This window comes from Phacochoerus africanus, chromosome 10 (genome assembly GCF_016906955.1).
Source record: "Phacochoerus africanus isolate WHEZ1 chromosome 10, ROS_Pafr_v1, whole genome shotgun sequence".
Taxonomy (NCBI): Eukaryota; Metazoa; Chordata; class Mammalia; order Artiodactyla; family Suidae; genus Phacochoerus; species Phacochoerus africanus.
In genome coordinates this window covers 112332220-112353166 of record NC_062553.1, presented here as the reverse complement: position 1 = coordinate 112353166, position 20947 = coordinate 112332220, and positions in this window count along the sequence as shown.

Sequence of the window (20947 nt, the reverse complement as noted above, 5' to 3'; positions counted from 1 at the left end):
GGTATTCGTTGGTTTTAGTGGGAAGAGAATGCTAATGTTTGTATTAAGTAGACTCTTTAATTTATAATAAAACTGATTTTTTATGTAAACATGAGTCTTTATTTAAAAAGTGGAAAAGTGAGACTATACACTAATGGGTAGGTTTATGTTGTCTTCTTTTTATGCAAGTAATTTCAACTAAGTTGATGAGAGAGTCATTGTAATTTTTCTTCTCCTTGGTTTCGGGTATTAACATTGATGACTCATTCCTTAACTGGTTAGGAAAAAAATGTTTTTTATGTATTATTTTGATATAACTTATAAACAGTTAATCCTTACAGAAAAGCAGAGATTTTCCAATCATTGCCATTATCCTATCATTGCCATTATTTTAATACACCATTTATTAAGTGTGCTGGTTGTTTTTATCTTATGGAATTTCCTAAATGTTTAACATTGTGACAGTAGTAAGGAGTTAAATTCTTGAAGTAATTAAATACATTTCCATTGATGCTGAGTCTTTATCATATTCTCTGTGATTCATAGGGGCAAAGAAAGGAGGGTAGGAATATGGAAGAATTTTGAGAGAAAACATCTCAAAAAGCAAGATAGCAGGTCTGAAGGATAATGGTGGCCACACGAATCCTATTATTTCCATGCCTCTGTCCCTCCCCAAAGAACCTATTAGTTTAACAAAAAAATGCAATTAAAAACACACACGACCACATTTTTAGCATTAATAGGAGACAAAGAATACCATGAACTTCATATTGCCTGTAAGAGAAATGAACATCAAATTCCAACAGATGTCCTGCCATTGCTGCAAGCCTGAGGGTATGGAGAGCAAGAGAAAGGACGGTTTAAGAGACTGCAATAAAGAGAGCCGGGAGTGTATGTGAAGCCAAGACAAAAAATCACACCTAGAAAAGGAAAGACAAACAAGTGCAAATATACTGATCTCAGGTCTGGGACTTGGTAGTTCATACCATGAGCTCAGGGAACAGGCTCTAAAGTGACTGGAACCAGAGGTGGAAGCCTTGGGAAAGCATTGCCTCCAGGGCAGAAGAAGTTAGAAAAATGTACACTCCACTCCCCCCACCCCCCCAAACCCACCAAAGACACAGCAATAAGAGAAAGGAAAGAAGCAAGGAGGGAAATTAAGGCAAATGCACCGACCTTGCTTATTTAATCATTTAATTGTAGAACAAAGACTGAAACAAGGGTGGGCATATGAGCCGAAGGATAATATGTGAGCATTGTACTTAATGACAAACTGGAAAGACTGCAACTAAAAAATGGGAGGAGAGGTAAGAGAGAAGTAAAGTAGAAAAGACAATTGCCAGCTATATTATTAATATGCGGAGTCAAAAGATAACATTTAAGAATTATAAACCAGATAGTAAAATGTTGGGTAGGAAAAAAGAGATTTAAAGACATTTTAAAAGACCCTAAAAGGGTCTTATTAAAAGACAACAATAACAAAATGCATGCCTTCCTAAAAACCAAGAGAAATTAAAAAAAAAAAAAAAGTTACAAAAAGATTAAAACTATTAGTCTTTAAAGGAAAAACATCCTCAGGGCCTCCAGGCAAAAAGATCAAATTAGTTATGAGGTTAAGGAAATTAGGCCACATGCAAAACAAGGTATAGCAAGGATGCATTTTCAGAAAATTCAGGGGAAGAAATGCAAGCAAAGAATCTTCTGTATAATTATGCAGCCCTTTAAGGATATAAAAGGTAAAAAGCTATTTTCCCCTTTTCCTTAGAAGTTTAAACTTAGTGACTTGAAATCTAGTGGTTTAAGACATTATATTTTACACTCGTTTTGTTGGTGAGGAAAATTCATGTGGCAAGTACATATGTCAATAAAAATACAAGTAAAAAAAAGGAAAATAAGTGAATTAAATTTCCAAATTAAAAAAAAAACCCTAGAAAAAGAACAAGAAAATAAACAAAAAGAAACCTCAAGGAAGTAAATAATGAAGGTGGAAGTAGATATTAATGAGACAGAAAATAGAAACACAGGAGATAAAATACAAATCCTAACTTTTTTTGGAAGAAAATCAACAAAAGAGATAAACCACTAACAAATTTAATTAAAAAAATAAAATCACAAATATACAGCATGATATGATGAGAGAAATAATTATTGCTACTCAGGAAAAATGTTAAAAGCCATAAAAGATTGCTTTGCATAACTATATGTAAATAAATTAGGAAGTCTACATGAAATGCATCATCTCATAGGAAAATACAATTTACCAAAATGGACACAAGTGTTGAGAGAAACATAAGCAAAACAGTTATGATAGAATTAAAGGAAGCTATTATGAAACTATCCCACAAAATTCACTAGGCCCAGATAATATCATGTGGGAATCTTGCAAGAGACCAGATAGTCTTACTTAACTTGCTTCAGAGAAAAAGTAGGAAAACTTCCAAATTTTTTTTTTTTGCGAAGTGAGTATAACACTTCGTTAAAAAATCCAAATGTGATATAGTTTAAAAAAGAAAAATTTTTAGATAAATATCATTTATGAATATTGATGCAAAAAATCCAAAATAAAATTTTAGTCAACAGACTTCAACACCGTATTAAGAAAACGTCATGACCAAGAAGGGTTTATAAAGAAATACAAGGATGGAGTTCCCGTCGTGGCACAGTGGAAACAAATCCAACCAGGGACCATGAGGTTTTGGGTTTGACCCCTGCCCTCGCTCAGTGGGTTAAGGATCTGGCGTTGCTGTGAGCTATGATGTGGATTGCAAACGTGGCTCAGATCTCATGTGACTGTGGCTGTGGTGTAGGCCAGCAGCTGCAGCTCTGATTCAACCCCTAGCCTGGGAACCTCCATATGCCTCAGGTGCATCCCTAAAAAGCAAAAAAAAAAAAAAAAAAAAAAAAAAAGCAAGAACGATCCAATGTTAGATAATCTATTAATATAAACTACTAGATTAAAACATTAACAGTTCTGAAAAAGCCTTTGAAATAATTTAACACTTATTAAGGTTAGAGTAGACATACATTGATGTATATACACACACATATATACATATTCAAATATACATTCACATATGTATATATATATTCATATATATAGCCAACATTTTACCTAGTGTGAAAACAGAGTTACATCCATCAAAGTCAGGAATAAAGCAAGACTGCCTATTACCTCCACAAGTATTCTTCCAACATAGTACTGAAGGAATTAACCACGTCAATTAGACAAGAGAAAGGTATACAAAATGGAACAGAAAAAGAAGTATAACGAACTCTCTTTGCATGATAGTAATGCTAGAGAACCTAATGAATTAGTGATAAGAACAACACAATAAAAGAAATCAGCAGGGTGGCAAGGTTAATAAAACTAACACACCCAAATTAATGTTTCATATATACAAATAATAACCAGTAGAAGATATTTGGGAAAAGAAAACCCTGTTTACAATAGCAAGAAATCTAAAATATTTAGAAATAAATGAAATGTGAAGTATTCAAAATCTTTATGAGGAAAAATCATCCTGAAAGATATACAACTAAATTTAAACAAAGAGAAAGACAATCCTTAATCTTGATTAGGATGTCCCAACATCATAAAAATATAAGTTCTCTCCAAGTTACCTTATAAATTTAATATTATCCCATTACAGATGAATAGCTATAAGCTATATATAAAAGAGATAAACAATAAGGTCCTACTGTATAGCCCAGGGACCTATATTCAATATCCTCAAATAAACCACAATAGAAAAGAACTGAAGAAGAATATATATATGTATAACTGAATCACTTTGCTGCACAGCAGGAACTAACACAATATTGTAAGTCAACTACTTCAATAAAAAATATCATCTCAATAAAAATACCAGTAAACTTTTTTCCCCCTTGGATCTAGACATCTACTTAGAAAGAGAGGGAAATAATAAAACACACACATACATCTGCTTACTCTTGCAAGAGGAAACATGGGACGATTAAATGAGAAAGCAGTGAAATTGACTGCCTACAGGGATGTGGACATGGGGGCAGGAGGGAGGAGGAGATTAGGGTGCAGAAAATAGGGTAGAGAGGACACTTCTCCCACTATGCCTTTTTGTGTAGTTTTTTTTTTTTTCCTTTTGGAAACATATTAATGTTCTATGGTTTCAAAAATTAAGATGAAAAACCTCAAGTATGGAAAAATAAAAACTAAAATTAAATCTAAACAAAACCAAACAAATCCCAACTGTGTCTCCGATTTATAATCTATCCACATTGAAGGGGAGAAGGAAGAAATGATCCAAATAATCTGGTTTTGTTCTGAATTAAAATTCTGATGTCAAGGTAATTACAGATTTCCATGCAGTTGTAGTTGGGGAAGGGTGAGGATTGCACATTACCACCCAGCAAGGGTGAAGGTCTAGGCTCTTCAATTGGCCTTTGCTGGCATGGGGTGTGGTGGGACCAGGTTTTTCTGTGATATTTAGTTGAAGTTGAGCGGTTATTGTCCAAACAATTTGTCTTGCTAGGCTACAATTTCTAGTGCTTTAGCTAGAGAGAGCAGGCTTTTGTTGTGTTTGTCTATGCCTGTAGAAGTTTGTGGATTGCCAGCTTCTTCAGTTCCAAGTGTAGGACACAGGTGGCAAAAAAAACTCAGGGAACTCACCATGATGTTGTTTTTTGGGTCTTGAGATCCCTGGCTGGTCTGCCTTCTTCTCTCCACTTTTCAAAGTCTTAAGTTTGTTTTACATAAAAGGTCCAGGGATTTTAGTTGTACTGAACAGATGAAATAAAAGTGTATCTATTCCATCTTACTAGAAATGGAAGTTTCCCCCAAATATCTTTTTTCTTTTTTTTTTTTGGCCATGCTCATGGCATATGGAAGTTCCTGGGGCCAGAAAACCAACTCACACCACAACAGTGACCTAAACCACTGCAGTGACAACACCAGGCCCTCAACTTTCTGCACCACAAGAGAACTCTGCCTTCCAAATATTATTCAGATGCAGTCCTTTACTATATACTCTCAGTCCAGGGGGAGAAAAAACAACCCACAAATGAATTTTGAACTTTTACATTTGATTTTTGAGTAATATAGGTGTAGTAATTCTAAAACTACTTCTTATTCCTTGTAGAAATAAGTAAATGAGTGAATGGACTGATATTCTTGGAATCCAGAATTTTTGCTGTGAATCCAGATATGGAATAGGCAAGAAAAAAAACCTCATGGGGTGGATTGGAGTTTGGAACTGAAGGTATGAACTGATTATTTCATATCCCTATATCTATCTATCTATCTATCTATCTATCTATCTATCATCTTCTATGCACATATGTGTTCCCCCTCTTAGTTCTACCTTTTGAACAGCTAGAAGCAATTGTACTACAATAATAATGAACATACCTTGCACCCAAGTTTTGCCTTCTAAATACCATGCCACACTAAGAGGAGCCCCGGTTTCCTTGGAGAAGTAACTGATTTCAAGACTATGCTAGGGAAGGTAAGAGATATACCTGAAACATCTTATTGGGCCAGAATATAAAGAACTGCTCAAAAAAAAAAAAAAAAAAAAGAATCAAAAGCCCTCTTGAATCCAGCTTGAAAGTTTTCCTTCTGGCTAAATATTGGGAAATGTAAGCACAAAAATAAGAGAGAGCTTATAAGCCACTGAATGAAATAGAAATCCATGAGTCATTACTGATAATATATACTAGAAGGTAAGTAGGTAGATAGGCATAGACAGATAGGTAAGAAGTGAGAAATTTTCCTTGTAGCAGAAAACTGACTGATGTATGAGGAGTCCCCCCCCCCTTTTTTTTTTTGCTTTTTAGGGCCCCACCCACAGCATATGGAAGTTCCCAGCCTAGGGGTCCAGTCGGAGCTGTAGCCGACAGCCCAGTCACAGCCACAGCAACGTGGGATCCGGGCTGCATCTGCAACCTACACCACAGCTCGCAGCAGCACAGGATCCTTAACCCACCGAACAAGGCCAGGGATCAGACTTGCATCCTCATAGATACTAGTCACATTTGTTTCTGCTAAACCAGGATGGGAACTCCAGGAGTCACCATTTTGTAATCATCATAGTAAAGACTGATTTGGAGTAGACGGAATGTAATCATGAGAAAACATCAGACAAGCCCAAATCGAGGAACAGTCTCAAAAATGACTGGCCTGTATTCTTTAAAAGTATGTCATTAAAGACAGAGTAAAAGTTGTTCCAGATTAAGGGGGAATAAAAACTACATAACAACCAAATGCAATATCTTTTCCTGGATTGGATCCAGGACTCTGAAGAGAAAAAAATATATATAAAGGACATTATTGAGATAACTGGATAAAATTGGGATAAGAATGATTGATTAGCCAAAAGTATTCTATTATTAAATTTCTTGAATTTAATAGCTGAACTGAGGTTATATAAGAGAATAAAGTCAATATTTGTGTTCTTAGGAGATGCATATTTACTGTTGAAGAGTAAAGGGATGTGATGTATTATGATGTGTGCAGCCCAAACTTCAATATATATTTGGAGAAAGCAAGAGATGCATAATACAACTGTGGCAAAATATCAACAACTGGTGAATCTGGATAAAGAACATTTTGGAGTTCACTTGTGAACTTTTTGTGAGTTTGAAATTGTTTCAAAGCAACGGAAGCAAAGAAGAAAAAGGAGAAGGAGAAATAGAGGAGAGCAAAGATAGAACGAAGGTAGGAAATAGAAACCCAGCTCAAACTCTACCTCTGAATTATAGATCGAAATCTGTTATGAAACTGTTTTTAATTCAGGTTGGCAAGGTTTATGATTACCATCACTTTTCAAATGTACAACATGCACTGAAAACAACAGCAGGACGACGGTGAACGTAAATGATTAGATTGGGTTCCCCAGCTTAAGGAAAGACTAACATTTAAGAAGTGGTGAAAATTGAAAATTGACTTCAATATTAATGCAATTAAGGTGCATTTCTAGACAGAATTCAATGGTGCATATGTATTCTTGGAATATGACTGCCTTAGAAAGGTATTTTTGGAATTTGTTTAAACATGATCTTTGCCATATGTTCAAACACACCATATCAATAGCCAGGGTCCAAACACAGCAGCTGAATCTCTTTCTTCTGGACAAATGGAGTAGGTTCCTTATCCCAGGGAAATACTTGCAAATGTAACATTCATCAAATTCTCTTTCCTTAAGGCTCCTTCACCTCCCTCCCCACACACCCCTGCCAATCCTGATAATAATCCTTTTACCCTTAGCAGAATCTTGTTTCACATTAGCAATTTGCACATTTGTAAAATTGGACACCTAGGGTTTTAATTTTCAAAGCATTGCTCGAGGGGTGTATCCCAGCTTCTCGAAGTGTGTGTGTGTGTGTGTGTGTGTGTGTGTGGTGGTGCTTATGCGCACACATGGCAGTCTGCTCTAGTATCAACCAGCCCTCCAGCACTCTCTTGGAATTCAAATAAAGTTCTTAATGTATGGTTACAAGTTTATTCACTGTGGTCATGTTTTAGAGGCCAAACTCTCAGAAGAGGCAACCTTGTCTGTCAGTTTATCAGGTGTTTAATAAGTATTATGATGACCAAGGAAATTCTTTTGGAGAATAGTTTTGTGATTCGATATCACTAAGATGTTTAATAAGTCTGAGCTAGATTATTATCTTTTTACTCAATGGCACTAAACAAATCCCTATAAAGGATACTAAAAGATGCACAAGTTATACTGAAGGATAAAGGGCCGTGATAGTACTATGTATGCAACCTATTCTTCAACCTATTCTACCTATATTCAGGGAGAGCAAGAGATTGGTGATAACATGTGTGGCAAGATGTAACAACTGGTAAATCTGGGTAAAGGATATTTTGGAGTTATTTCCCCACTGAGAGAATCAAGGCCTTCTTACGTCCTATAACAGCCAGATATTTCTTTATTATTTCAATTTGAATTAATTTTTTTTCTTGCTGAGATTGAAATCTGCTCATATATTTTCGTTGTTTATGAGAATCTAAATGCTGAAGTGGAGACCACTGCCTTAGAGCTACTTAATGATGCCTAACTGATGCTATCTGTTAAAAGCTTAACTGTGATTCAAGTTAAGTTGTGTCTCTAAATTTTAGTTCTAAAGCCTTCCTATCTCTGGGCTATTGTCAATTCAGATTACAGCCCAGAGAAACCACTAAGACTTGGTATTGGGTTGGATATAATCTTCATTTCCTTCTAGGTGCATCATGTAAACAATGGATTTAAGAAATTTGAAAAAGCGATGTGCTAAAAAGTTTTCAGAATAATTTCCCATAAGAGGTAATTTACCTTAGAAGTTATGTTTACTTTAGACGAATAACTCTAGAAGCTAACCTTCGAAATATAACTTTCTACTATGATTTCTTTGTAGATTCAAAATCAGGGACTTTTGTGAGAGCTTTGTGAAGCTAAACTTTGGCACAGATATGGTCTTTTTTTCATTTTCCTTTTTATAAAGTAATATGCTAATTATAGATTTTAGAGTAATTTTTATCTTCTGTATTTGTCAAGAATTTTTTTTTTTACAATGCATGCATATTACTTTTATCATCAGGAAATATACTTGTTATTTTTTTAGTTAAAATCTACATTTCTAGGGAGTTCCCGTCACGCAGTGGTTAATGAATCCGATTAGGAGACATGAATTTGTGGGTTTGATCCCTGGCCTTGCTCAGTGGGTTGAGGATCCTGTGTTGCCGTGAGCTGTGGTGTAGATTGCAGACATGGCTCAGATCCCCTGTGGGTGTGGCCCTAGAAAAGACAACAACAACAACAAAATTTACATTTCTATCATATGACCACAGCTCTGTAAAAAATATTCAGAAAGACGGCATTTGTTATTAGTTGTTGCCTCCAGACGGTTGAGACTTCGGGCAATTAATTTTTTACTCTTGCTGTTTCTTTCTATTTGCCGTGTTTTCTGGTATAATCATGTATTACTTCTATAAAAGCAAAATAATATATTTATCTAAACTGCTTAAAAATTCATAATGGGCTTGTACAAATTAGCCAAATATTCTTAACTTTCATTTTATAAAACCAATACAGCTATTTAACTTGCATTCTGTTAAGAAGCATTTTTATTTTAAACATTTCATTTGATATAAATTCTCTACAATTTAATAATGATTTCTCAAGGGGGGGAAATCTATTTTTCTATCTTGATATTTTTAGGCAAAGAAGTATTATGGTGATCTCTTTTGGGTTTCCCCCCCCTTTTTTTTTTCTCTCCTCTTCTTCAATCCTTTTCTTCAAAGCAAGAGGAATTGCTAACGTGACTGGTGTCAGGCATCAGTTGGCCCTGGTCCAGGCAGCAGCCTCACAGACCTGAGCCTTGCCCCCTCTCCTGCACTGCCCTCCTTGTGGATTGGTCCAGACCAGTTGTCTTCTGTGGTGTCTAGTCTCGTGTGCTGTGCACACTCAGACTGGAACCGAAGACAGGCCTCCTTGTCTGCTCTGTGGGTACCTAGGTGGCTGCCAAAGCAGCTTGTGGTCTCCTGCATGCTCAGTCTCTTTGTGGACACAGTTCTTTATTTGTGTGGCTCCCAGGCTAGAAAGGAGGAAGCATGAAGCCTTATTTTGGCTTGAGTCTAACCAGTGTTTGCTAATCCATCTCACCAGGGCGTCCTGTTTGTTGAGATTTCCCGAGTCTCCGATAGTAAGGCTGTCACTGTGATCTCCATGTAGGTGTCAGTGGGTTTGTGTTTGTGGGCAATCGGAGCCAAATCTGGATGGGGAGTAGAACATGGAGCAGAGGAGGGGAAAATGTTGGTACTCCTAGCCTCTCCTACATTCTCCTGGAGGCATTTCATGCAGTGATATCCAGCAAACATTTATGGGGTGCATACCATGTGTAAAACTCTTTGGAGTGAACAAAGTCCTCAGAGAATTTACAATTTAGTGTGCATAAGTGCCTTTGGGGGTGAGCGTGTGTATGTCTGTTTTTTTTTTTAATTTTTAATTTTTTTAATTTTTATGTTTTTGTCTTTTGTCGTTTTAGGGCTGCACCCACAGCATATGGAGGTTCCCAGGCTAGGGGTCCGTTCGGAGCTGTAGCTGCTGGTCTACGCCACAGCCACGGCAACGTGGTATCCAAGCTACATCTGTGACCTACACCACAGCTCATGGCAACACTGGATTCTTAACCCACTGAGTGAGGCCAGGGATTGAACCCACATCCTCATGGATACTATCTGGGTTCATTAACCACTGAGCCACGATGGGAACTCCTATATGTCTGCTTTTTAAACCTCCACCAACTAATTACTATGCAATGTGGTAAATGCTGGAAGAGATATTAGCAAAGAGCATTGAGAAGAGAGAAAGGGGTATTTGACTCCTCCACTCCTTAGCTGATAGGGGCTTGGCAGCATGTTATGGAAGAAGTAGCCGACCATACTCAAGAGACTTGGGTCTCAGCCTGTTCTGCCACTATCTGGCTGGGACCCTTTTTTTCCCCCCATAAGTTTCATTTTCCTTATTTTGGTAATAGCGGATGTTGGAGTTGGCTCACCATGATTCCTTATAAAATGCTTTAATTTTTTCCTTTTGGTAGATGAACAATGAACTGTAACTGGCAGACCTTCAAAGACAGTATGCACCAATCACAGCACATGTTATCTTAGAGCCAAAATACACCTTAGAAGTCATCTGGTACATCCCTCTTAATTTATAGAGAAGGAAACTAGCACCCAGAAGGATAAGCATTTTATCCAAGGTCAGAGCCACTGTTGGCACCCAGGTTTTGTCGCTTCCATGCAGGTGAATTATCTGAAGTCAGATATTAAACCAGGAGAACAGAATTTGGTTAAGAGTTGCTGGACTAAATGTCCAATAGAATTTGACTCAGCATAATCAGTGTAAAACAAACGCATGCAATCCAAGGGGATTTCAGGTGAGATACATCGCCTCAAGCAGTCGACTAGATGTTCTTGGCTCAAGGTAGTAAATGTGATTGGAGAAATAACTGTGAATAACATTCTCTCTTGCCCCAGAAATGTCACCCTTCTCTGGAATGCAATTAACAGGGTGTTTAGAAACCTAGAAAAAAGCATGTAATAGATTTCTGGGTGCTGAACATTTCCCTTTATTCGCTTCAGAATAAATAGCATGTTGACAGCAAACTGAGTAAAAGGTCTGTTACTGGGTTTTGGTGAGCTTGGTGTTCTTTGACTCTTAATTTGCCTATTGTTTTTTATCGGGCACTTCCAGATGAATGTTAAGTACAGGGTCAATAAGTGGGAATTGCTCCAAGCAGTGTGACGTGTTAGAAAAAATAGGAACAGAGTCATCGAATGAAGTCCTCAAAGAATTTACAATTTAAAGTATGCAGTAAATGTGGGAGGTAAACATTACACTTTAGCTCGTAAGTGAAAAAATCTTCAATTTCCGACTTAAAATGGATTAATTCTAGCAAAGATCAATTCGTTCAAATATTAAGTGAGTCCAGGTACCGAATTCACTCCTATGCCCTCTTTGCTCTCCCGTCAGCCTCCATCTTGTCCCCATCCAAGAACAGCAGGGACAGCTGTGATAGAAAACAGGGTGTGTCTCTGGCTGTGGGGCTCAGATGCCACACGCTAGATTCTCTCGTCGTGGCATTTGAGGCTGAGATTCACACTCTGGCTTTTCTCCCTGGGCAGCTGGGAGGTTGTGTGGGGTCACAGGGCTTCTCACATGGGTGCATTGCTCCCCTTTCCCAGTGGCCTCATTTCCTTCTAGGGTAGAAGGAATACAGCTCCGTCCTCCTTTAGGGAGTCCTCAGAATTTTCCAAGCGATCAGGGCAGGTTTTTGCCTTGGACTGATGCTATATTTTTAGGATGACTTCCACAAGGGAAAGGCAAAACTGTCAAGCACATGGAGGATTTTGCTATTATTGGGTTTTTGGAAACTATTTGCCTATGGGTATATTTTTGAGAGTCTCTATATTTGTTTGTACACAGACACACAGACACACAGACACAGACACACAGAGTGAAATATTTTCCTATTCTTTTTGCTTTTAACCTGCTAGTCATTCACTTCTTCGCCTGACAAAGATATACTGAGAGCCGGCGCTGTGCCAGGCACTATCTCGGTATTGACAAGATGTATGGCTGGTCATATGACTTAGGAATCTGGTAGGAGACTTGGAGTAGCTCCCTCTGAGATAACTTTAAATAAAAAGAAGCCAGTCACCAAGCAGTAATGATTTTAGAGTCATAAAAGGAAATGGGAAATTTATCATATCCAGGTACTATTCCCCATTCAAGCTTTCTTAGTTACGTGATCATGAGTTAATTAATGTAGTTGACTTTATCCTGAGTAAAGGAGTCCTTTGTCTTAGGGTGTAGAGCCTGATTCCCGAAGTGCTGTGAGAATGACTCAAACCACACCAATCCCTTCAGATTATAAATATTTTTTGAATCTAGAAGATTCTATAAACTTTCCTATATGAATTATCATTGATCCATAAAGATGATTTCTAACTTTTGATTTGATTCTACGCTTTTAGTACTCCCCTCAGTAAATGTGGGAGGTAAACATTTCACTTTAGCTCGTAAGTGAAAAAATCTTCATTGCTGCCCCAGGGTCCTGCCTTTGTCCTTAACCCCCTAGACCAATATAATCCATGTTTGACTACCCTTCCAGGGGCTATGCTTCCTATTCTAAGCATTTACTTTTGCCTCAAAGAAGGATGAATCCTGAGACCAACTGTTCTTGAAGACTCAACTGTGGATAAAGATTGTTATTAATCTGATATTTAGTACACATGAAACATTCCACATGGAAATTTGTTTTAAAAATTCATAATCACATTACATTATTACTTTAAGAGTTATTTGAAGAAAAGAAATATTTAACACTCTTAAGCAGGTAGACGAGCTTGATAGGAAGTCATAGAAAGTCTCATTTTGAAGAGACACAGTGGTGGGCCAACTCCAAATACCATTAAAAGGAATTTTGAAGGATGTGCTTTAGTGAGTCTGTACAGACACATCAAAAAATAGATGGAAGGGAAACTAGGTTAGTAAGGTAAAAATAGAAACATATAAAACAGTATTGATTAAGCTCGTGGTTCTACCCACATAAGCCTAGTTTTAATAATTATGTCAAGCAAACATCTACTTTGTCAATAATTCCCAAGGAAAAATTATAGTGCAGAGGCTTTGTGTTTCACTTCCAAAGCTGAAACTACGTAATAGAATGGATTGAAATTAATTTGCTAACAATGGGCAATCAGGAGGTTTGAAACTTTAAACCAAGCATCCTTTGGAGAATTATTGTATCTTAATTTGTATCTCAATTTTTAAACAAAGTGTAGGTTTTGGACTCCCAAACATTCTTGACATGAACTACTGAGACTGGATATAGGATCCTTACCTATGAGGTCTTGAATTCCATTCTGGATGGAATTTGGAGTAGTTTAAGTGTGGCACTGGGATGCAGGGAAATATTCTAAGGGAGTTGCATTCTAAGTGTGGTTTTCCTTTTAATAAGCAAGGCAGTCAGAGCACGCAGACCCAAGGGCAGGGTTTTTAGATTTTAAGGGAACTCAACATAATGCTCTTCATCTGAAGGTCAGCGGAGATTTTACTAAGCTGCCTTTAAAGTTACAACTTTATACATGTAAGGATAATTTGATCCCCTTGCTGTACAGTGGGGAAAAAAAAATTATAACTTTAAACAACACAATCTTTAATAAAAAGGAGGAAAGCCCATAATCTCATTGCCTATTTAAACTATTACCAGTTTTTCTGTGTACTTTATATTACACAAACTAATAAATACTATAATTGTAGGATAGATGAGAATTTGTATTTTTTCTATTAATATTGTGGTAAACACTTCCCTTTTAATGACTATACCATATTCTCGTAATAATTTTTTAACTATTTCTGTTCTTGTAAATGAAAACTGTTTCTAATTTTTGCTACCCACGAATAACATTACAATACCTATTTGTATGATTATAATTTCTTTTTTTAGTGGAGAGAATATTCGTTTAGGAAGAAATTGCCAAGAGTGAGATTACATGGTCAACGCCTATGAATATTTTTACGGCTCTGAAATGTGTTGCCAAATTGCTTACTAAAAGGGTTGTGCCAAATGCAAGCCGGCTTTTAAAGGTCAGATTTATTTTGATACAAGATCAACATATGTGTAAGATTAAACTGACCGTTTACCAATTAGGGGGAAACTAAATATATCATTTCTCAGCATATAGAATAAGAAGATCATCCATAAATTGTGCCAAAGTCTATCATATTGTGAATGTGCCAGGCAATCAAAAACCTGAGTTCTCTTCATCTTGGTCATAATTATAAAGGAGATCCCTTCTTCTGGAAGTTACATTTTGGATAGGCTGTGGCCTAAGTCCCAGGTATGATAATCTCAATTCTTTTTGCCCCAGCACACATGGGAGGTCTGAGGCCATAATTTTACTTGTATATACTCATGGTGATCTCCTTCATTTGAGGGAACCAAGAATGAAGATTATAGCTCGTTCCCCAACTCTGTGGAAACAATGTCATTTTTCCTTTCAGTAAAAAGGCAGTCAGATTCCCATGTATAGTTTTAAAATACTGCACACAAGAGGGTTCATCTGCACAAAGCCAGAGTTGCATAATTTTGCTTTTCTTTGTTCAGCAGATGCATTTCATGAAAGGGCTAAAACTAACACATGAATGCACACAGGGAAACTGGAGCCCCAGTTGACCTAGGAGAGAATGGATCCTTTCCTTGACATAGATTTAATTCAGGTGAGCTATCACAGGATTTGAGATAGTGTTTTAAATGCCCCAGGATTTCTTGGTCTCAGCTGAAGCAGGTAAATTCTTTCCTCTTTTCTTTTCCCACTGTATATAAAGTCTTTGTGTTGAATATCCTTTATTGATTATTCTACAAACAAGATATTCACTTGCATTTATTCTTGGGGTTATTTTCCTACACTCTTGTTTGACTTCCCTGTCTTGGGCACTGACTGAAACTTCCTTGAAGATCAGGACATCTCTTTAATTTAATGGCCTCTTATTATCTCCAGGCACACCTTTATGGATCACTGAAAAAAAAAAAAAAAACGACTTCATTTTCCAAACAACACAAATTATGGCATTTACCAGCAGCCAGAGACCTTATCAGGTGGAACTTTATTTATTTATTTAATTTTTTTATTAATCAATTTATTTCATTTATAGTTGTACAATGATCATCATAATCCAATTTCATAGGATTTCCATCCCACACCCCCAGCGCATCCCCCTACCCCCTGAACTCTCTCTTTCTCAAACCATAAGTTTTTCAAAGTCTGTGAGTCAGTAACTGTTCTGTAAAGAAGTTCATTGTGTCCTTTTTTCAGATTCCACATGTCAGTGAATGTTGGTGTCTCATTGTCTGACTGACTTTACATAGCATGATAATTTCTAGGTCCATCCATGTTGATAAGAATGCCAGTATTTCGTTCCTTTTAATGGCTGAGTAATATTCCATTGTGTATATGTACCACATCTTCTTGATCCACTCCTCTGTTGATGGACATTTAGGTTGTTTCCATGTCTTGGTTATTGAAAACAGTGCTGCAGTGAACATTGGAGTATGTGTGTCTTTGTGAGTCATGGTTTCTTGGGCATCTATCTAGAGAAAACCATATTAGGTGGTTTAAACAGAGGGGGAAACCAAAGATGTTGACAAAAGGGACCAGAAGGATAGCTATGATAACCCATATTTTCCTGGTCTCAGGAGCCGGCATGGGGGATGAGCACTCATCTTAGCATTACTAGTGAAATAAAAGAAGCCCAAGAGAGTAGTGGTTTAGGCGCATGCTCTAGAATCAGGCAGACAAGGAGTTCGTGTTCTTCTGTATCGCTTCGCTTAATAGCTCTGAGGCTTTGGGCAATATCCTAACTTCTCTAACCTCAGATTTACCTTCCATGAAATGCAGTAAATATCTACTTTTCATGAGGATTAGATGGAAGCTTTTCTTCCTCCTCTTTCTTCCTTTCTTCCTTAACTTACTTTCTTTCTCTCTCTTTCTTTCTTTCTTTCTTTCTTTCTTTCTTTCTTTCTTTCTTTCTTTCTTTCTTTCTTTCTTTCTTTCTTTTCTTTCTTTCTTTCTTTCTCTCCTCCTTCCTTCCTTTCTTTGTATTTTTTTGACTGCCCCTGTGGCATATGGAAATCCTGGGCCATGGATCGAATCTGAGCCAGAGCTGTGACCTACTCCATAGCTGCAGGAACACAGGATCAGGATACTTAACCCACTGCACTGGGCTAGGGATCGAACTGGTGCCTCCACAGAGACAAACTGGATCATTAATCCACTGCACCACAGCGGGAACTCCCTTCCTCATCTTCTTTCTGATGGTGGCTTTTAACTGATGGCAAGTAAAGATAGCTGAGGTTAAGAAAAAAAAAAAACACATGATCTTATGTCATATTTTTAATTTCACCTCTGGTATTGAGAGTAAAACAGTAGACTTTGGACTCAATGAAAAAACTACTCATATATGAAATGTTTAGCAAGGTTGCAGGATACAAAGTCGATACATACGGTTCAATTTTATTTCTACAAAAGAGCAACAAACAACTAGAAAATAAAATTAAAGGACTGTTAATTTGTAGCAGCATTCAAAAAACATAAAATAAAAATAAGTTTAACAAAAGGTGTGTAAAGCTATACACTGAAAACTCAAAAACATTGATAAGAGAAATTAAAGAACACCTAAATAAATGAGAAATGTATAATGCTCATAGTTGGGTGGCTTAATATTGTTAAAATGCCAGCTCTTCCGCAATTGAACTATATATTCAGTGAATGTATATGTAAAGAAAATTAAACTTCAACTCCAATCATATATAATACACAAACATTAATAAAGATGAATCACAAATCACAATATAAATGCTAAAACTCTTTTTTTCTACAAAAGCCCAGAAAAACATAGGGCAGACAGAGAACAGACTTGCAGTTGCCAAAGGGGAAGAGGAAGGAGTGGGGTGGACTGGGAGTTTGGGATTAGTAGATGCAAACTATTACATTTAGAATGGATAAGCAATGAGGTCCTGCTGTATAGCACAGGGAGTTATATCCAATCTCTTGGAATAGGCCACGAAAGGAGATAATGTTAAGAAAGAGAATGTATGTGTATATATATATGTATATATGAGGGCGTCACTTTGCTATACAGCAGAAAATGGCACAACACTGTAAACCAACTATTTTTTTTTTTACCTCAGTAAAACTTTAAAAAATGAAAATAAATAAAAACAGGGGAATGTATTAAGAGCTTGGAGTAGGCAATAATTTATTAGAGATAACAGACAAAAACTGATACATTGGACCTCATCAAAACTAAAATTTTTTGCTCATCCAAAGATGTGAAAATGAATAGATAAGGCATGAACTCAGAGAAAATATTTATAATACATAGTTCTGACATACATATTTGCAATTTGCAATGCATAGATCAGATTTGTATCTAGAGAATATATGAAGAACTACAAATCAATAAAAAAATTTAAAAATACAGTAAAGAAGTGGGAAAAAGATTTGAATAGACATTTCACAAGGGAAGATGCATGAATGATCAACTAACATACGAAAAGATGGTCAACACTATTATTCATCAGAGAAAGGCAAATTAAAATTGCAGTGTGATAGATATTATGTCATACCTACTAAAATATTTAAAATTAAAAAGACCGATAATACCAAATGCGGGTAAGGATGTGGAACAACTGGAACTCACAGGCATTACTTTTGAGACTATAAAATGGAGCAGCCACTTTGGAAAAATATTTTGACAGCTTCTTATGAAGTTAATCATATGCCTACCCTATGAACCAGTAATTAGGTATTAACTGAAGTGATATGAAAACATTCATTGAGCCAAACCTGGAAACAATCCAGATGTCCATCAACAGGAGAATGGAAAACAAATTTGCTCTATTCATACAGAAGAGTGCTTCCCAGCAATTAAAAAAAATAATAATAAAAGAAGTGCCTGTGCACACAACAGTATGGATGAAGAGCAAAAACATTATGGTTAACAAAAGAAGTCAGACGCAAAAGCAAATCTATTATATGAATGCATTTCCAGACAAAAGTAACCTATGATGATAGAAATCAGAACAATGGTTGCCTGTGGACATGAGTGGGATTGACTGGAGGTAATATCATTTTTTTTGCATTTTAGGACTGCACCTGCAGCATATGGAGATTCCCAGGCAAGGGGTTGAATCAGCGCTACAGGTGCTGGCCTACACCACAGCCACAGCAATGCAAAATCTGAGCTGCATCTGTGACCTACGTCACAGCTCACGGCAACGCCAGATCCTTAACCCAATGAGCAAGGCCAAGGATCGAACCCACAACCTCATGGTTCCTAGTCGGATTTGTTTCCACTGCACCACAACGGGAACTCCGAAACATTTTCTATCTTGATTGAGGTATTGGTTTAACGTGTATATACATTTACTAAAAATCATAAGATTTTTGTACTTAAGATCTATTCGCTTTGTATACATTTTGCTTTAATAAAAATAAAAAGTGAATGCATCTCAATTGGAAGTCAGGCTGGGAAAACCAAATGAAAGCAACTTTATTTTATTTCTCTGGTATTTGAAAATTTAAAAATATATATCATCTACTCAAGTATCTTCCCTCCATCATCTATTTTGTACATCTTCCAATTTTAAGTTGTAAACCATGCTTATTTTCACCCAAATATTTTCTGTCTAAAGGTAGAAGAAAGAAAAGAAGATACTACTTCATGGTTTAATAAATATAACAAGAGCAAAAGCAGAGCTGCAGACTATGGTTTGCATTTGCATTAGTTTCCAGCAAGTAGTTCTAATTACATGAAGTTTATAGCATTTCTAGTACTCTTGTCAACCCTTCAAATGCTCTCCACTTAATAGAATTATGCATTCTATAGATTCAGCAGAACTAAAGTTCAGGGAAAGAGTGTACATTTGGCCTTCCATATCTGTGGGTTCCACATTTGTGTATTCCAGCCTGGAAAATATTTGGAAAAAACTTCCAGGAAGTTCTCATAGGCCAAACTTGAACTTGCCACGTGGTAACATCTACATAGCATTTACATAGCATTATACAAGGTATGATAAATAATCTAGGTATGATTTAAAGCATAGGGAAGGATATGTGCAGGTTACATGCAAATATTATGCCATTTCATATAAAGGGCAGAAGCAGCTTCAGATTTTGGTGTCTGAGGGTTGCTGGCACCAATCCCTTATGCATACCAAGGGACGGCAGTACTGTGCATAATAGAAAAGTTAGTGTTCTTTCCATTAACTTTGACATTTTTAGAAGTTAAAATGCCTGAGAGAACATTGAAGGAGGCATTGTTGGAGGAGGTCATCAGGAGGAGGTGACCCCTGTGGTTGCACCATGAGCTGGGTCCCTACCCTCTCCCACCGCAGAATATATGTTCTGCCACCATTCTCATAACTGGAGCCATTTCAAGGACATAGCCTTGAGAGAATAATATGATGCTGAGGCCATCCGGATGATGTATGTGACAACCCAGTTAAGGCCTCCACATAACATTTTAAGATTTTGGGAGATGAATGTGGAGATTTACTCGTTTTGTGGTTGCTCAAGACAAGCCTCATAAATAAGTTCCCTTGTTTATTAAACCTGCCATCCACCAGTTGGGAGTGGCCTGCCTCTTTCTTTGGTCTCTTTCTGTCACTCAGGTGCTCCTGAAATTGCAAACCAAGTAGCATGCTGAGATTATGTAAATACATGTAATGCAGTCAAAAACAGCCTTTTTTTACAAAAAATTTTTTGGTTGCTGCTTCACAGAATTAGAAATTATATATTATGGATTATTATACTAAAAAGGTGTGTGTGGGTATGTATACATGTTTCTGGAGGCTTGTTTCTTCCTCTTGGTCAGAGGAACTTTTCTAGGTGACTGGAGTGGACTTAGCTGAAAGAGCATAGGTACGTTTCCTCTATTACTTCTTGTTTACCAAGTGTTTTAAAAATCTGATTTCATTTGGCAGAAGCATGGCATTACTTAATCTGTGCATTAAGCGTAGTATTACTTAATTAGATAGTGACTCCTTTTAAAAAAAAATTAATAAACTGTTTCTTTGCAGAAAGCACAGATGATTCCTATATATCTTTTTCCTTCTTCCTCTTTCTAGTTTCCCTTATTATTAATACTGTGCATTAATGTGGTTCATTTACTACAATGGGTGAGCCAATATTGAGGCATAAAATCCATCGTCTATATTGAGGTTCACTCCTATTGATGTACAATATACATGGAATGGCATGTATCCGCTGTATCACATCATGCAGGATATTGTCACTGCCCTAAAATTCCTTTGTGCTTCTCCTGTATTCATCTCACTTCCATCCCAGCCCCTGGTAACTCCTGATCTTTTTACTGTTTCTGTCCATAGTTTTGACTTTTCCAGAATGCCACATAGTTGAATTCATAGGTTATGTAGTTTTTCAAATTGGCTTCTTTCACTTAGTAGTGTGCATGGCGTTTGTGGCTTGATGGTCCATTTCATTTTATTCCAGAATGATATTCCATTGTATGGATGAACCACAGTTTATCCATTCATCTACTGAAGGACATCTTAGTTGCTTCCAACTTTTGGCAATTATGAATAAAGCGGCAGTAAATATTCATGTGTAAGGTTTTTGTGGACATAAGTTTTTGGCTCACTTTGGCAAAAACCAAAGAGCACAATTGTCCTTTTTCATTACAATTTTTGTATCTGGTATTCATACCTCAATAAATTGTAATTTGCCCATCATGGCTAATGCCTGTGCCTGTGACCCTAATTTCGTTCCCCTAATATTGTTTCAAGTTCTTGATTTTTTTTTTTTTGTCTTTCTTTAGGGCCTCACCCGCAGCACATGGAGGTTCCCAGGCTAGGGGTTGAAATTGAGCTGTAGCCGCCAGCCTACGCCAGAGCCACAGAAACGTGGGATCCAAGCCGA